A 17,304-nucleotide genomic window follows, 5' to 3' on the forward strand; every position below is an offset into this window, starting at 1 on the left:
GTTCCCAGAGAAAGGGTGACACAGTTCCCAAATCTCTTCAACAACGCTTCCTTTCTGATGAAATATGCCAGTATTGAATTTAGAAATACCTCAAACTTCCTACCAGGCCAGGAAATGAACTCAGAAGTCAAGCAGGTCAATTTCAGATGGTTAATTAATTAATAGTGATGATGACACTATCAAGCCACTGACATAGAGGTGGAAGACTTCATGTACTTTTTACATTCCTCTGCTATGGGTGACCTCTTATATTTCGTGTTTAAAAGACCTGGTATCTAAAAAACATACTAATTCAACTTTAACCCATACACATTGTAAGAAACTGAGTAAATGAGGAATAGTCTGCAATTCAAATGGAAAAAGCTTACAAAGTAACTGATTATTCTTAATAGCATACTTTCTGAAGAGATTCAATTTTACAAAAAGCAAGAACAGTATTTTCCCTCCAATCCTACTGGTCACATGAAAAGAACATGCATGTTTTAGGTCTAATTTATTACTTATTTCAATTTTTTTCTGTCTCACCAAGCTTTGCTTCAAGCTTTAGAGAAGTGTGGTTCAGTTACCATCTCCCTCAAAACCATCCAGAAACATATTCCACATAGTCCTTATTCATGAATCACGGAAAGAATCAACTTCCAACCCACCTGGGCTTTTTCAGCTTCTCCAGTGCCTTTCCTGGCAGTGCTTAGCCTCAAGGCAGGCCGGCAGCCTCTGGTTGGCAGGGGAAGCAGTGCTGGAGCACCAGAGCCCCACGGCTGAGCCAGCTGTGGAAGGCAGCAGCAGGAGGGACAGGGCACCCCTGGGCAGGAGGGATGGCCACAGCTTCAGCTGAATGCCCAGCGTCACCCACCCCTTCCCAAGGGTGCAAATGGTGCCTTGCTGCTCTTATCTTCCCCACCCAGAGCTCGCCCACTGCAATTCAGCCAACACCCTGCATGTTTTGTGGATCTTGGCCAAACTATCCTGGAGCTGCACAGCCATTTACAACACTGATATTTTTGTTATTCTTTTCAGTGTTTCTTAGTACACACTGATTACTCTGTAATGAAATAGAATTTTTACACCAAGTCAGTACTGCAACTTGCTTACCATGAAGCTGTGTCATGTACATACCTAAGGAAGAACGTGTACTAACCTATATTTACTATTCTTACATCATTTAGTTGGAAAATAATTAGTGACCCCTTCTTACATACAGGGCCATAATTTTTTTAAAATGGAAATTAAACTTCAATTAAAATGGAGAAAAAAAAAAAGAAAAATCCGTATTTTAAACACAATAGGATCTTTTCAAACAGTGTTTTACCAGTTAATAAAGGTTTATGTAAAACATGCATGACCCTGTAAACAGTTCTACATTTTATTCCAATTCAATACATACAAAAGAAATTATCTGTAATTAGAGAAAACTGAGTATTTCTGGTCCCTATGCCCTCCAAGATTTCAAAACCTCAGAAAAGAAACCTTTCAAAAGATCTCAGCCCCTCTTTCTTGGTTTTCTAATGAAATTACTAATTGGGAGAAAGTAGGGGTTTTCCTGACTAGTAATCTCCCAAGTAACTACTAATCTCTCATCTTTAAGCTATTCACTAAATTGATAAGCAGAAATGAAGAAAACCTGCTGGAAGGGTTATATTTGCCAGATGGGGTCTTACTACCTTGGCTACATCCAGGTACACCATCTTCTCAAAAGTGAGCTGATGATTTTCTCTAAAACTCCAGCAGCAAATACCAAGTACTACTTTCACGAGATCAATGCAAATAATAATTCATTAGTTAGTAGGTCAGAATTTATAGGTCATGATTTTGTATTTCATATTAAATTTTAAAGAAAAATCTGTTTGGTTTCTATCAAACATTCAAATATTTTCTTTCTAAGATGTTCACACTAAGTTGTGATTCAGCAGAATCTCCTCCTGATGCAGCAACTGCACGGAGTGGGAGCCCTGTGTCAAGCAGTACTGCTGGACTTGCAGAACGTTGATTAAAAAGCATGTCCTAAAAAACTGAGTGGTAAGCACAACCATAAAGAAAGCACCCAGAGGAATTCAACCAAAAGACAAAGATACAGAAATAAATGTATAGCTCAGTTCCTGAAATAGTTTGTATTACCAAACTAATCTATCCCTCTGTAGGGTCAGAGCCAAGTGTCCTTCTATTCGTAAACCGAAGCCAAAAACAAATATATACTGAAGTAATATTTAAAGTGCAGAAGTATATATGTAATTGATTTTCTATGAATACTTTCAGAGATGTCCAAATCCAAAGTAATTTTTTGGAAACTATGTTTAACAGAAATACCAGTGCTTGCTTAAATTTAATTTAAATTTTTAAAGCCTAAGAATACACTTTATTTAACACAACTGACCATAATGTATAACAATTTACCTGAGTGTACAATGAGCTTCCATCAAAACAGACTGCCACAGAAACCAGTCTGTTAAAGAGAAATCTTCAGTGCTCTAAACAAGTTCTCCTCTGATGTGTTCCTCTTTCCTGTATTACAGAGGCTCTCTCTGGGATAGAAAACTGCATGAGATGAACCTTCCTTTAATTAGGGTAGAATGCTACGCCACAAATCAACAAACATAACACCAGTGTGACCACTACAGTTGTCTTTTTCTTTAAGGTCTATTTGTTTGCCTCCAGATTCCACTAGAACTCAGCTGCCTTAATCCCCCATATGCTACCTACCCTCTCATTTCCCTGTGTGTAAATTCTTCACACTAAAAGGCAGTCTGCGTCTATGGAATTTTTTAAAAATTATGTCCCCAACTTACCAGCTGTCAAAATCTACTTGACATTTACAATAGTGTCTGCAGAGGAACCTGTCTTTATTCCACTTTTTTCCACTATGAACTGTCCTTGATCTTAGTTTATAAGTTCACTTTCTTTGTATACTCATCCTATAAAGGTCATCCTTTTTTGTATAAAACTATATTATGGCTGAATATGAAATCAGAAATAGAGAAACAGTACATTCTTTATGATGAGGATGAATTGCATAATATGTACTGAACATTTTCATTTTGATAGGCAGAAGCCATATTCTTCCCTTGCTGTTCAGTTGTTCCATCTCCACTTTGGACTTTAGGAAAAAAGTCTAAACTAAGTTTTCGGTGAATAACTGCTATACACCTCTGCTATAAAGTAAAAGCTGCATCAAGAAACCAACAACTAGCTTAAATCCCAAAGGTTTTTCATGCTTTGCATTTAAGCTTGGATGGTAACTTTGCTCTTTTCCTTAACTACAGGCTCAACAATGAGCAGTCTCAAGAGATGAAAATCACTTCTTAATCTGAAAATCATATGGAAAAAATCAACTGCCATTAAAAAAGTTATAAATGTCTGGACAAACTTTTCCCAGATTTTCCTTCTTCACTTACTTAATGAACATATGGTTATTTATAATGTGAGTTACACTTGTAGTATTTCAAAAATTAGTTATACACATGCCTGGAGCTATTCAGCTCCTCCCTACTGACCTCTCTTAATACCCTTCAAGCATTGTTTCCTTTGGCACGTCTTCAACAGTGAACCCACGTTCTTATTTATGTGTTTTCTCTCTGCTTTAAAAAATTAACCTTAGTTTTCTTCTCTTAGCAAGTACCTTACAGCAAGTTATTTTAATTTCAGAAAGATGACAACATCAGATATCAATTATGACAAACAAAAGCCTTGGACAGAAGGTGTAGCTGATTAAAAATACATATAAAATGAATGCAAGCTCAGCTATATTTTAAACCAAGTATTTGAGGGACAGTAAGGAGTAATTATTTATATTAGTGAAATGCAGCAGAAGGTACATAGTTGGGTTGATGTCTTTTTGACAGGTACGACATAGACATGTATCCAAGGGCAGCTCCTCTCCATCTCAGGAGGCAGACACTTCTGGGGCATGATACACCTGATGGGTAGGACTGCCCCACAAGGAGCGTGCTCATGTGCTGGGAGCACCTAAGTCTGCATCAGGGGTGGCTCCAAAGTAGACAGACACCTCTGTTACCTGACATCTATGTAAAAAGTTAGGTGAGATGATCCCAACCAAAAGAACAGATGTTCTAGACTGCAAATACATGCTTCTGTTTTTTTCTCGTGTATGTATGTTGTTGGGGTTTTTTTCCCAAAGAAAAGGAGTTAGGCAACATTGCCCTGAAAATCCAAATTCATCTTCCATGTTTATACAGTTTACCTATGGGGTTTAATCAGACTTTTAATATAAATGCACTTATTTGTTCAAAATTTCTTCCTGTTCAACAGATTTAATTCCACCCAGTGTACCACTTAATAAATGGCAAAATGACAGGCTTTTCTTTTACAATCTACAGAAACTGCAGATGTAAAATGTCTATCAGAAGATAGAAGGGTTTTTCACTCAACACGTAGCATATCCTCAAGTCCTCTAGTATACTGTTTTTTCTACTTTTGAATTCAATTCTGCAATAATGAAACCAAAAGAAACGACTGACTGAAATGTGAATGGTGCATATAGCCATGGCTTCAACTGAAAAAGAAGCTGCTCATTTTTACACTTCTTCTTACAGTATATGGAATTACTTTTTGTTTTGGATGTTTCTATTCACTGATAATTGCATTTTACACCTCATTTGGGAAATCCATGGAGCTCTGTCCTTGACTTTCTTATTCTCCTTGCAAAAGGGAATCTCATTCAAAAGTGATTTTAATTATCTGAAAAGATACTCTGTGCTCCAGACTTGCCTCTTCTATACTGAAGACCAGAATCCTTATCCATTTCTAATGTGATTATTCTCCAGAATTATTCTGAACACTTTCTCCCTTTGCAGCCCTTCTTGCTACACTTACATTCTTAAGTACTGTCAGCATCACAGTCACCTTCTTTGTCACAAAGACCTGAAACCTTTGAAAACATGTAACTTAACCTATACATCTGGAAAAATATCCAAATTTATGTAGGGAACTTTTTTTTCCCCATAGAATTATAGAATAGCTTGGTTTGAAGGGGACCTTCAAGATCATCTTGTTCCAAACCCCCTGCCACGGGCAGGGACACTTCCCACTAGACCAGGCTGCCCAAGGCCTTATCCAATCTGGCCTTCCACACTTTCAGGCACGGGGCATCCACAGCTTTTCTGGACCACCTGTTCCAGTGCCTATTTTATTTATTCATTTATTATTCATTTTTAAAGTCCTTTATAGACCTTCTCAACCTTCTTCATCTGATTTCCATTTCAGTGCCCTTGTTTACTTACTACATTTCCAAATGGTAATCTGCACATTCTTTTCATGCTTTCTCTCTTCTATTGGGAAAATGTTTCCTATAAAAATCCATCAAGCTACTTCCCGTTCTTCAGAACTTCTAAAGATGTTTTCTATGAAAAATATTGCTTTGGTAAGAGAACCGAAACGTGATATTCTCATGAGAAAAAATCACTTTGTAAATTCAAACAGACCTTAGAGATGCTTTATTCCTTCAGGTATGCCTTCAAAAATGCATGGAAAGAATAGCCATGGTAAGGGACTCCAGTCACTTGTCACTGGATCTGTTCAGCCTACCAGTGTTATTCCAGATTCACATCCTGCAAATTCATTCAGGATTTGAAAGTCAAACAGACTTACCCTGTTATGTCTAACCAAAGTAATTGCAATTTTCCACGTAAAATTTTTTGTCACCAGGCCTGTTTTAATTCCATCAACTTTACAGAGGCAGCCAGGATATGGTTTGGCTCTATCTTGGAATTTAATTAATGATCTTATTGGTGTCTGATTCAGAAAACAATTTCATTTACAATTCCATAAGCACTTCTGCATGAATAAAAAAGCAGCAGACAGGAACTCTGCATTAAAATATAAAGGAAGTGGGGATATGATCCACAGAATAAGATTTGAACAAATTCATTTAGAGTACAGGCTTTCAGTTTCGTAAAATAAAATTTTCAGTCTTTAACTTTCTGTACTCCATGCTCACCTGAAAACAACATGATTCCTTGCTTGTTCATGTTCCTACTGTGCCTGATTTTACTGTATGTTGTTTAAAAAGCAAAACCTGCAACTATATCAAAGTTTTATGTTTTATGGCACCATGAATCTCTTTGAAAGCTTGGTCTCTCAAACACCTTCACAACCCCCTGAGCTGCTGAAATCAAATTACAGTACTCTTGGTTATTTCACACTTACACAAACTCACTACCACCAAGGAAGGAATTCCAAGGTGTGGCTGCTCTTCAAACAGTAAGTTTTTCTGACAGACGTTTTATGTTTTTATGTGCTTTCCTAAGAAAAGCTACAGTCTTGAAAACTAACACAGGCAGCTACAAGCCTTGGGTAGAATTTCTACAAACCCATGTGTGACTTTGTGAGAAAGCTTTTGATCATGGCCATTGGAAAAGATAATAGCCTTTCTGTCCTCTGCTGTTCCTCAAAATTAAGATCAGCTAACCAATCCTCTTCCAAAAAACAAAATAAAAAACTCCAAACAAACAAACAAAGGACAGGGACCGAGGTTCCTATCGGTTTTATTTAGGTCAGCTTTTGCAGTGCTTTTAGGTCACAAGGCAAACATCAAAGCAAGCTTTTAACTTTGCTTCTGTAAGCTCTTTTGACTTACTCTCAACTTTACTGCTTATTTAAAAGAACCTGGAGAGAAAGCTAAGATCAAGACTAGAATGACACCTCAGATAATACACTTAAAAATGAAATATCCCCAAAATCACAATGGATTAGGAGGACTTTCCTAATGAAGCTACTTAGTCTTCTCTTTCCTCACAGAAGTTAGGAGTTTTTTCCCCCCTATCCATCCCTTTCTCCAAATTGAGACAGAAAGGATTAAACACTACAAAGATGCGCTGTTTCTTCTACTCTTTCCTCACCATGCATATTGGTTTATTTGTAAGGTAAGAAGTGTATAACTCAACTGCCTTCTGTCTTCCTAAAATACAGCGGTCAAGATGGAGAAATAATTCCATTGAGAAGACTGACAATAAACTGAATAATTAAGAATTGTTCTGAACACTATTAAATACAAAAGCCTATGACAAGATCATTACATTGTCATAACTGTAACCCAGACACTTGGTCTGCTACAGGTCATGAGAAAGCTTGTGCATGGGCAGGAGCTGTTGGATCAGGGGGAGTTTTAGTTTTACTGGGGGTCAGTTATGGAGATGACACAATGAGGAGCAGCATTGGGACACACACACACTCCCTCTCCTCCTGGGATGTTCGGGGTTTTAAACAGATCACTCAGAACTTACACGTATGAAGATGCAATAATTAAATGCAGGAAATTCTGCTTTAATTGAAATGAGCCCCTTCTTAATTGAGAGAAGATTATTTTTAACACGTGAGCTTAAACTTTTCTCTTAGAACCAGACTGTTTTTACTTATTTTTTTAATAAAATGTTTAAATTATAATTTATAAAAAAATTATATTTTATTTGTTATTCTGTAACTTTACTTAAAATAATTTTTCTTTCCTCTCCTAAGAAAGTGTGTACCATATTTTTTGTTCATATATCAGACTTTGGGTAACTGAACTGAAACAGCTTTTAGCACATGAAAATCAAAGCTCTCTATGCACCGCAATGAATTGCATAATAAATGACAAACATTTACAAAATGTAAGAAAAATTACCAATTTATATCCTATATGGCCAACCAGTGGTTTCTTAATGGTACTAAGAGAAAAAGATAAAGCAAAGGTGTATCAAAACCACTGAACAGCAATTGTTGTGGCCATATTGAAACAGGGAGCATCCAGAGTTGATAAACTTCTCTATTTTCCCGCTCTGTCTTCAGCTCCAGTAAAACCTGCGCATACATGTCATACTCCTGCACATACATGTCAGACTCCCTTATTCTAGAAGGGTAAGAGAAGAAATCAAACAGTGTCTCTTAGCTACGTTCTGTGAATTCACTAGAAAAAGACTATCAGGCTTCCTCCGAAAAACTGGGGGAAATGTTCCAGAACTCACACTTTTTCTAAATACAATTTTTCTCAGGTTGAAATGGGGTTGGTACTTTGTCCTGGTCACCTCACTTCCTCACTAGTCACCAACACTTACTGTGACAGAGAGATGAGCAACATCTGAAATGGTGTCATTTAATCCTGGTACTAACAGACTCCAAGAGCATTGGTTAACACCTCATACCAATTTGGGGCCATATTGTTTTGTTTATTTTGATAAGGAAAAGCACATACCTGCAAGAGCTTCCCCAGCCCAGCACTACTTCAAAACAACAACCACAATGACAAAAAAAACCACAAGAAGAACCAAAGACTATAAAAAGACAAATACTATAACAAAGTATCAATCAGTCTTACTCTTCAACAAAGCAAAACCTTAATCAAAAAATAAATAAGTAACCTAATATCTCCTTCTCCCTTAAATCCTTCCCCATTTCTTGCCAAACTCCACTTCCCTTGAAAACCAGATGGCCCCAGCAATATGCCCTGAAGGTCAACAGATGCACCACATCTCTGGATGAAGAAAAGGTATATAACGTCTTTAATAATATTTCCAGATGATAAAACTAGGAAACACAAGATGGGAAAAAAGCATGAAAAAAATCCACAGCAAGGAAACAAAGCAAGCACAGTTCCTGTGCTAAAATATTCAAGATAGCAATGAAAATAAAAGGGGAGTAGTGAACTCTTATTAATGCTATGAATAATAAATAACAAGTGAAAAGACGTATTAAAAAAAAGTGTAAGAAATTACATAAAGAAAGGATACTAGATAACTCTGGGGACTGGTAATGGATACAGCTGCTTATTTGTCATGGCTGTCAAAAGTTATGAACTTCAAGATTTCCTTGCTTTTATAAAATGTGCCTGTCTTTTGGCTTCATAGGAAACTGTGTCAGTGGGTGAGTAGATGCTCACGTTCATAGGTGAATAAACAGGTGAACAATTCAGCCTGGAGTGGCTTGGCTGAAGCTGCACTCAATTCCAGCAACGTATGCCTGGAGAGACTCAAATAAATTACAGATTAAGCCATTCCAGATTTCCACTGGTGAACCTGAGGTCCAAATCAAGGTCTGTGAGTCTTAATGTAAAAACTGAATTCTAGTGACATTATTGTGTCTGTTGCTTTCTGTGTTCTGCTACTTCCAGATCAAGTTTGTCCAATTTAACAATAAAAGCAATTTTTTAACTGCCAACTTTATCAGAAAGCCAGGACAATACCTTTCCTCAGAACATCCATGACAATGTATTTCATCCTGCTCTCTGTCACAGCTGGGAAATCATAAGGGTTTTACCTTCAGTGCATGGGTACGACTGTGTTTATCACTGATAATAGTATGGCTCCCTATGCTGAATCTCAAGCCAGAACTGCATTTTAAGGCTTAATAACTGAGGTTCTGTAATTTACTACCTCTGTAAAAAAAGAGAGGTGTATTTATGTAGATATTCTAAGCTCATAGCACATGAGAAGTTCAGCACTCTTTCCTGAACATGGAATAACTTTTTTAGCCCCAAGTAACATACTCATGTGTTCCTTTAGAAGATAAGGGGCTGATGTTCATTGTATGTCTGAGGCACTGACAGCTGTGGAGCCAGCCAAGGATTGGTGTGATAACCACCAAGGACTGTTGGCAATAACACCTCAAGAAGAACAGGATGTGGCTGGAGAAACGTCCTTGTTCTGGCTTGGAACATGAACACAACATAGTACAGCACAAACGCAGGGATGAGACTGAGAAGGAGGCATGGACAGCAGTGGGGAACATGACAGCCAAAGACCTCTGAAGCCCTCTGACACACATTTCCAGAAAGGTCTAGAAGAACAAATTGCACATGATAGCTGATTTACATAGAAAATGAGAAACTTATCTCCAGAGTGGGGAATCCTACCATTAAAAAGGCACCAAACAAAGCCTAGGGACATGCAGCCCAGGATCCTGGTCACACCATCAGCTGGATCAATGCTGGAATCAGGACTGGTGATCTCTATTCCTTCTTTACATCCCACATTTCTCTCTCCCCTTCTTTAATTCATCTCTGTCACTCTCTCTTCCCATGTGCCCAAACCTTTAATCCATACTCACTGCCACACATTTATACCTGGAGATAAGGGACTAACGATCACCAATTTCCACGCCAGGTGTGTAATTTATTAACGTTACTTTGACAGCTTTTGCGGAGCCTCTGACTTCGTCACGCCTTTTGACCACCAAGCATCTACTCGGTGCTCCCTTCTTAGGTGCTCCTTCCTAAGGGTGGACACCTGTGGGTGTCCTGTGGGACACCACAGTCCTTAGTTTAAAACTCTATGACTCAGGAAAAAAAAACCACAGTTCAATTTTATTTCCTCATGGATTCAGAACTAACGGAAGTACCAACCAACAAAACCTCTCCCAAGCACATGCGTTAATAAAGCACCCTGAGTAGCCACATTATAAGAAAAGAGGCCTAGTTTTACTTATATTTACATAGCCTTTTGAAATAGAGCTTTTTGAACTGGTACACAAATAATATCATAAAGCCTAGTCCTACCTGAAACTATAACCGTACAAACCAAAAAGCCTTCAGCTACCTGCTGCTAAACAGCATGAGGCACATGTAGATTATGCCACTAGGGCCAAAAGGTTTTAAGAGCCTTTAGCCTCAGAGAGGTTATCAGCTGTGCAAAGTAGTTGCCACCAAAGTAAATCATGGAGATAGATGGTACTTCACTGGTAAAACAGTCAGGCCAGGATAAATAACATACCCACTTCAGCTTAAAAGTTGGGTGGCCAGAGTTTAAGTGGGTTTGGCCTTCAGAACTGAGGACCTGAGTCCATTAGAAAGCCGCTTCTGGCCCAGCAGAGATGCTGTGCACACAAGTAGTTAGTGCTGCTTTGCCATCACCGGCCCATTGTCGTCCCAAGTGATGTTTTTCTTTAACACACTGCGTGCTTCTTCTTCCTCCTCTCTTGCTCTCAAAGCCAGTCTTAAAAGTGCAGAACTTAATATATAACATAAACCAGACGATTGGGGATACCAGTATCATAAAGTCACCCCAGGACACACCACTATGTACAAAAGCAGAAGCAGCCACAGTTTGGCAGACATGGCCTATTGCTGACATTTTTTTCTGGCCCTGGTACCTTTGAAGAGGGTTTACAAGTGCTGAAGAGAGTTTTGTTTTCCTGTTCCCTCATCTATGGAAGTCTGAACACACACACAGTATACTATCACTTCAAAGCCCAGCTAACATAGAAGCCAGAGGACACACGTATTAGACTCCATCCATCCTGGAGAATTATTACAAATGCATACTCTATTTCAAGAAAAATAGAATAAAGTGCTGAAAAACTATTAATCTGAATTATTTTATACATTTTAATAACCCCATCATAAAGACTGAAATCTTTAGAGAGACTTCACTAGATTTTTTTGTGCGAATAAGGAATAACCATCATTGTGTCAGTGGAGCAGCATTACAAGCTAGGAAAAGCCTATTACTGATGAAATTGAAAAATAAAGCAGCGTGCATGTCAGCCCTGCAAAGCAAGCTGCTGATTTCTAGGTATGATTGCATGGAAAGGGAGAAATTATATGAGAGTAAAAGACTGTGAAAGCTGCTCCATTTTTAGAGCACAGAGAATGCAAAACTGTAAACATTTTACAGTGGGTCAGGTTTAGTGCCTAACATCAACAATAATGTCAGCAGAAATCCCTCCAAAGCAGCTCCACATTATCAGTCCACTGAAATATTTATTTGGCAAGATAGAACATCAATAACATTATCTCATAAGTTTTCTATTTTAAAAATATTTGGAATTGCATAAGGCCTAACACTCAGACCACTTTGTTGCAACATTTTTAAAAAGATAAACAAAAATTCCTAGCTTCATATGAATTATTTATTCTTCTCTTTAGAATTACAAGCCAGCAAATATCAGTATAGAGAAGCTCAGAAGCATTGAATAGAGCCAGCAGTCTTCACGATATAACAGGAGACAGGAAACCTTGATCAATAATAAAGTATCATTAATTGTATTAAATTGCTGCTTAGAACTGCTAATCATGAATATTGTATGGAAGATTATATTAAAATCTAGAAAAATCCAGATGAAAAGAGACCCAAGATAGTTCTGGTCCCCAGAAGTTATAATTTAAGAATAAAATCAGAGATACAAGATGGATTCTGTTAGATGAAAAGTAGAACAAAACAATGAATGCATTTCCAGGACAATTTGCAGAAGACATATCCACAGTGGCCTGAGTATTGCAGGACATGCTACACTCCAGAATTTTTCCTTTAGTAAAGTATGACTGGCCCAGGTAAAGAACTGCCCTAAAGAAACTGCACTGTTTTGTTAACCATGCTAACTTGGACTGCTGCACAAAACCCCCCAGTGTGCAGTGCTGTTACAGCCAATAAACAAACACTGCTCAGCATTTTCAATGCAATAATTTGCTCTTTTTTTTTTTTTTAAAGCAGATACCACCTAGAGTCACCTGATCAGCTGTGTCACACTCTGCCCACATTCATGTCATCACACACCTTGTGGAATCATCCAGAATAAGGGACATTATGAAAGCAACCAGTCAGGTAACAAGCCTGCTCCAAAAAGCACTGCAGTGGAGCCTTACTCAGAGAGCTTCCATACTGGCACAGCGGTATGAAACAGGTATGCTTTCCAAAGGGCTTTCTAAAACAAAACCTGCAGTTATCTTTCCAGTTCCCTTTTCAGACTCTTCTGCTCCAGTTGCTAAAAAAGAAATGACAAAAGTGGCAAAAGAATAAATGTGAAGCAAACAGTAGTGTCTCCTACAAATAGCATTCCTCCTGTTCCTTTGGTACAGTCACATTTTGAATGTGCAGTTCTTTGAAAAAGCCTTTTTTTCCCCAGTACAAAAAAAGAAGGCTATCTGGACAGCTCTAGAAAATACAGAGAAGACAGTGAGAGTCTGATTCACAAGAACACATCCTTTGTTTGATACTGGTACAGCTGCAGTGTGAAGTGTTTTCCCTGGGCTTGCAGTGACACTGCAGCAGCACAGCTGACCTCTGGAAGAGGGAAACAGAGACATGGGCACTCTTGTGTTTCCAGCTGATGTGCAGATCACAGAAAGAGAGCTGCTCCAGAATAGGTCTGACACTGCGTAACTCAGAAACAGGGAGCCCCAACCCAGTCGTCAAGGCCAGGGCAGTGCTCAAGGCCAGGCTGGACAAGGCCTTCAGCATCTTAGTCTGGTGACAAGTGTCCCTACCCGCGGCAGCAGAGGCTGGGACTAACTGACCTTTAAGGTCAATTCCAGCCCTTTAACAATCTATGATTCTATGACAAAATGAACAGAGTACACTACCTTTTACCTTCAGCACTAATGTGAACTGCATTAAGTTGTGATTATGCTCAAAAGCAACATTGATCCTGCAGAAAAAGCTTATTGCTTGTTGTTTTTAAGGGATGGCAGGGAAGAAGAAAAGCCTACTCAAGGAAATAAAAGAAACCTATATACATCAATGCCACAAAACTAGTATTGCTAATAGCTACAACACTTTGTGCTAACAACACTTTGGAAACACTGCTTGGAAGCTGGTAGGAAAGCCCACAGCTAACGGCAATGTGCCTGGCTCTGACTGGAATTTTTGTTTGGTTGCTTTGTAGGGTTGTTTCCCTACTCTTTTTCCTCTCCCTTATTACCATAAACAGATGCAGATGATGAAAAGCCTAGCTGTGAAGAGCTCTGGTAGTTTCAGCCCAGAGAGTCCCCAAGCAGAGCTAGGCAGAAGGGGTTCTCAGGATCTCAAGACCCTGCTTCCACAGGGCTCACTGGCTGTACTGCAATTTCTTCAGCAGCTGATAAAGGATGAAGCCCAGCAGATGAGTACAGCGGGCAATTGTCACATCTTAAACCAGCACAGCTAAATCTACTAGATTTTATGAGACAGTAGTTTATATTAAAGGTCCAAACACCAAAGAAGCTAATCACTCCTTTTAAAAGACTTTCCATTATATTCCCAATAAGTGGCTTTCTTACTCTCTTAAGAGTTTATAATTCCTTATGCCACTTCTGCCTTTTCCAACAGGATACTGAAGGAATTTATTTATTTAAACATCAAGATCATTTGAAGAATTGAAGGAAACAAACTGCTGCAGAAAGCTAGAACAATTTGCTAAAAATTGTTTTCATTATCCCACTTAATAAATGGGATAATACACTTGAACAGCAGAGAATTTTCTAGTGGGCTATTCAGGCAGAATAATTGTTTTGTGCGGATAATTTCTGTATTAGTATTAAAACCTTTCTGACCTCGAGTTACTTCAATGTAAGGGCTGTGTGCATTTCTATTTCACAGCACATAATGCCTGCTCATAATGCAATGCTGTGTCACTCAAACCGTGAGAAAATGAAGAAAGTAATTTTTAGAAGCACTAAATACTTAAGGAAACAACACTTCATTAATATAATCACTAAAAAGCAACTGATTAGATTACCTCAGAAGACAAATTTTAAGCTTAAAGTCTCATCTTGTATATACATGCATTTATATGCATATATAAGGAGAGATATGTGTGCATGCACCTCTGTCTGGAAAGGGTTCCCTAGGAGCACTGATGAGGGTCTGGAAACGCTCCTTCCCACCCCTCCTCCCACTGTGCTGCAAGGACTAATGCGAGGCAGCTACCTGGAAAGAAAAGGGATCCTTCATAGCGTATTTATAAATGTTAAATGGCAGGGGAAACCGCTGAGAGATTCCTCAAGCTCGGATCCTCATTTTCTCCTGCGTGGCCATCCCTGGGACACGGCTGGAAAACAAGGCAGCCATTTTCTCATAAGCTGTTACACTCAGCAAACCAGACTGAAGTGCTCGATACGCTGCTGTTCTCTTCCAGCAGCGACCGAGGGCAAAAACAACCCATCACCCACAAACAGGTACAACCACAGCCATCTCTGCGCTCCTGCTGTGAGCCTGAGCAGGCACGGAGGGAAGGATGGGGAGGCCTGGATGTGAACACATCCATATTCCTGGGCTGCGCTGCCCTGCGTCTGTGCAAAACCTTATGGATGCGTGACACAGTGCTGCTTGCTCACGGTTTTGTGTTTCCAAAAATAAACTGCCACTGTGAGAAAATACTTGGCTTTTACAGAACCTGTGTGTATGAGATACTGCCCCGTGTAGAAAAAGCTTCCAAACCTTGTGGTCCTTATGGAATAAATATTTTAATCGCATTCAGCACAGGTATACATACACCCGTATGCACACACATACGTGATGCAATTTTCATAGGCAACCTGTCTGTAAGTAACTTCTCTCACATGTAAGTAACCTCACTCAAATAACTTTTTTGGGAACCAGACTGTCAAGAACAGTGGGCAACCCAACTCTGAAAAGTGTGCAGATCAGGATATTCAATGTAATAGCTTGAGAATAGAAAGGTCTGTCTCTAGATGTAAAGCAAGAAGTCATGGCACCTATACTTAGGTTTACTTTTGTCTTCTATTATAACCCAGTTTCCTGTAATTTTTGTAAATATCCCTATTTAACAAGAGTGTTTTGAAACTGGGCAACAAGAAGTCCTGGGAGGTGCCATTTCAGACTCAGCAAAATGTGTTCAGCCGCAGCAATGCTCAAATATGATGGAAAAAAAAGTTCCCACTTAAGTTACATCAACAGAGACTACTAGAATACATTTGCTGAAGTCCCCCCAACTACCCTCTGCATGCTGCTTGCCCAGCCCTGGCTCTTCTTTTCCAGACAAAGCCAGGCTGTAGCCAGAGCCCAGCAGCCAGCCCCAGAGAAAGTCCAGAAGTGGGGTACGTGTCCCCATTTGGCCACTTCCAATGGCTTCTGCTTGGCTGGCTTGGCTGTGCTGCACTGGGCTCCCTCCGTCTGGATCACAAACAGAAGGTGATTGCCCGAGGCCATCAAAACCCCCAAGCCTTAGGCTCAGTTCAACCCACACAGGCTCTGGTGTACGTGCCTAGCTTGGCTCTGCAGGTGCAAAGGCACATTTATGTCATTACATCCAACTCGGACATCTCTTTCCAGCGACTGGTCCACAAGAGAGAGCAGTACAATCCTGTTATCTAAGGTAATCATTTTGGTCAGCTTCAAGCAATTTTGTCCCAGGCTATCAGTGGCCAGGAATACCGAAACTAGGACTGCTGTCAAAACAATGTGTTTTTAGCACTACACCAAGGAAGTTTCCTTTCTCTACAGAAAGCAGAACAGCCAAGGAGATGACAAACAAACGAAAATGCTATTAAGACTGTAGAAAACCTAAATGTGAGAAAAACACACCTGAGCTGCCAAAACCTAAGACACTGCCCCTGCTTTGCCTTTTCCAGACGAAAGCACTCGTGCTCTGACCTCTCCCTTCCTACTGACTGCCTGGCTGGGCCATCAGCAGCTCCCTCACCACCTGCTTACTGCTCACAGGCTGGGCAAACAGCAGCAGCTGAGCTCAGCAACACTAACAAGATACTCTGTGCCCCAGTACTTGCTCCAACTCTTGAGAACAAGCATTAAGTTTGCCCCTGAAAACTGCATTTGGAATTTCACACATGCTCACTTAAGGCTGTTAAATAAAAATGGTTCCCAAAACCTAATTCCTAATGCTGCAAACTCTGTAACTTTTTCCCAAAGTTACTACATGGCTTTGCAACAAGCCTAATGTAAAGGAGAGCTGTACACCAGAGATGATTCTGGATAGTTTTTTAAAGACAAAAAGTCAGAATAAACACAAGTTGAGCACCAGTACTTAAAACATGTGATGCCCTCTTCAGTCATCAAAATTACTGAAACATAGCCCTGTTCTACCGGATTAGCTGGTGAAGAACATATTTGTTCTGTGGCCATTGATTTTTACTGGGTAAAGTAGTAAGTCTTGTTTTTTTGCCAACTAGTCATGAACCAAGGCAATTTTTTGACCTATTCTATTTTGAAATGCAGGATAGCTTAAGTTTTAGAGTAGAAAGTCTCCTCACTCCACTAAAATTCAAAGTATGCAAAACCACAGCTCTATCAATCATGCCATCTGTGCTAAAAATGCCTCTTTTTTTTGCTACAAGACTATTATATTATGTGCAGGTGGTAACATCTAAAAATATATCACAGAAGATATACGTAAAACCAGACGATTTGTTTTCTTGAACTAAACATTAAGTAGAAATGAACCCTTGATGATCTAGCTCATATACATCTTGGCACTGGAGGCTTCTCACTAGAGCTGCAAGCCTTATGCTGAAACATCATTTCCAGAAATGAAGCAGACAGTTCCCTACACCTGTTTCACACCATCCAACCAGATAAAATGGCTTGATCTCTTCCAGGAAGGAAGGAGTTCAGCACTGGATTGAGGAGTCAGACAAGCACCATATGG

At 39.4% G+C, this 17,304-nt stretch overlaps 1 protein-coding gene across 11 annotated transcripts in view; it reads right to left on the reverse strand.

Annotated features, from left to right (window-relative positions):
* TBL1X (transducin beta like 1 X-linked) overlaps nucleotides 1–17,304 on the reverse strand; it is a 192,534-nt gene that overhangs the window by 107,318 nt on the left and 67,912 nt on the right. Inside the window, exon 1 of one of the 11 annotated variants that reach the window (XM_023918348.2) lies at nucleotides 648–857. The exons of the other annotated variants lie outside the window; for them this stretch is intronic. The gene's annotated coding sequence lies outside the window, so the exon portion shown is untranslated. Of the gene's footprint in view, nucleotides 1–647; nucleotides 858–17,304 lie in introns of those variants that run through there. 11 annotated transcript variants of the gene reach the window in all.

This window comes from Cyanistes caeruleus, chromosome 3 (assembly GCF_971803275.1).
Source record: "Cyanistes caeruleus chromosome 3, bCyaCae1.hap1.1, whole genome shotgun sequence".
NCBI classification, from domain to species: Eukaryota; Metazoa; Chordata; class Aves; order Passeriformes; family Paridae; genus Cyanistes; species Cyanistes caeruleus.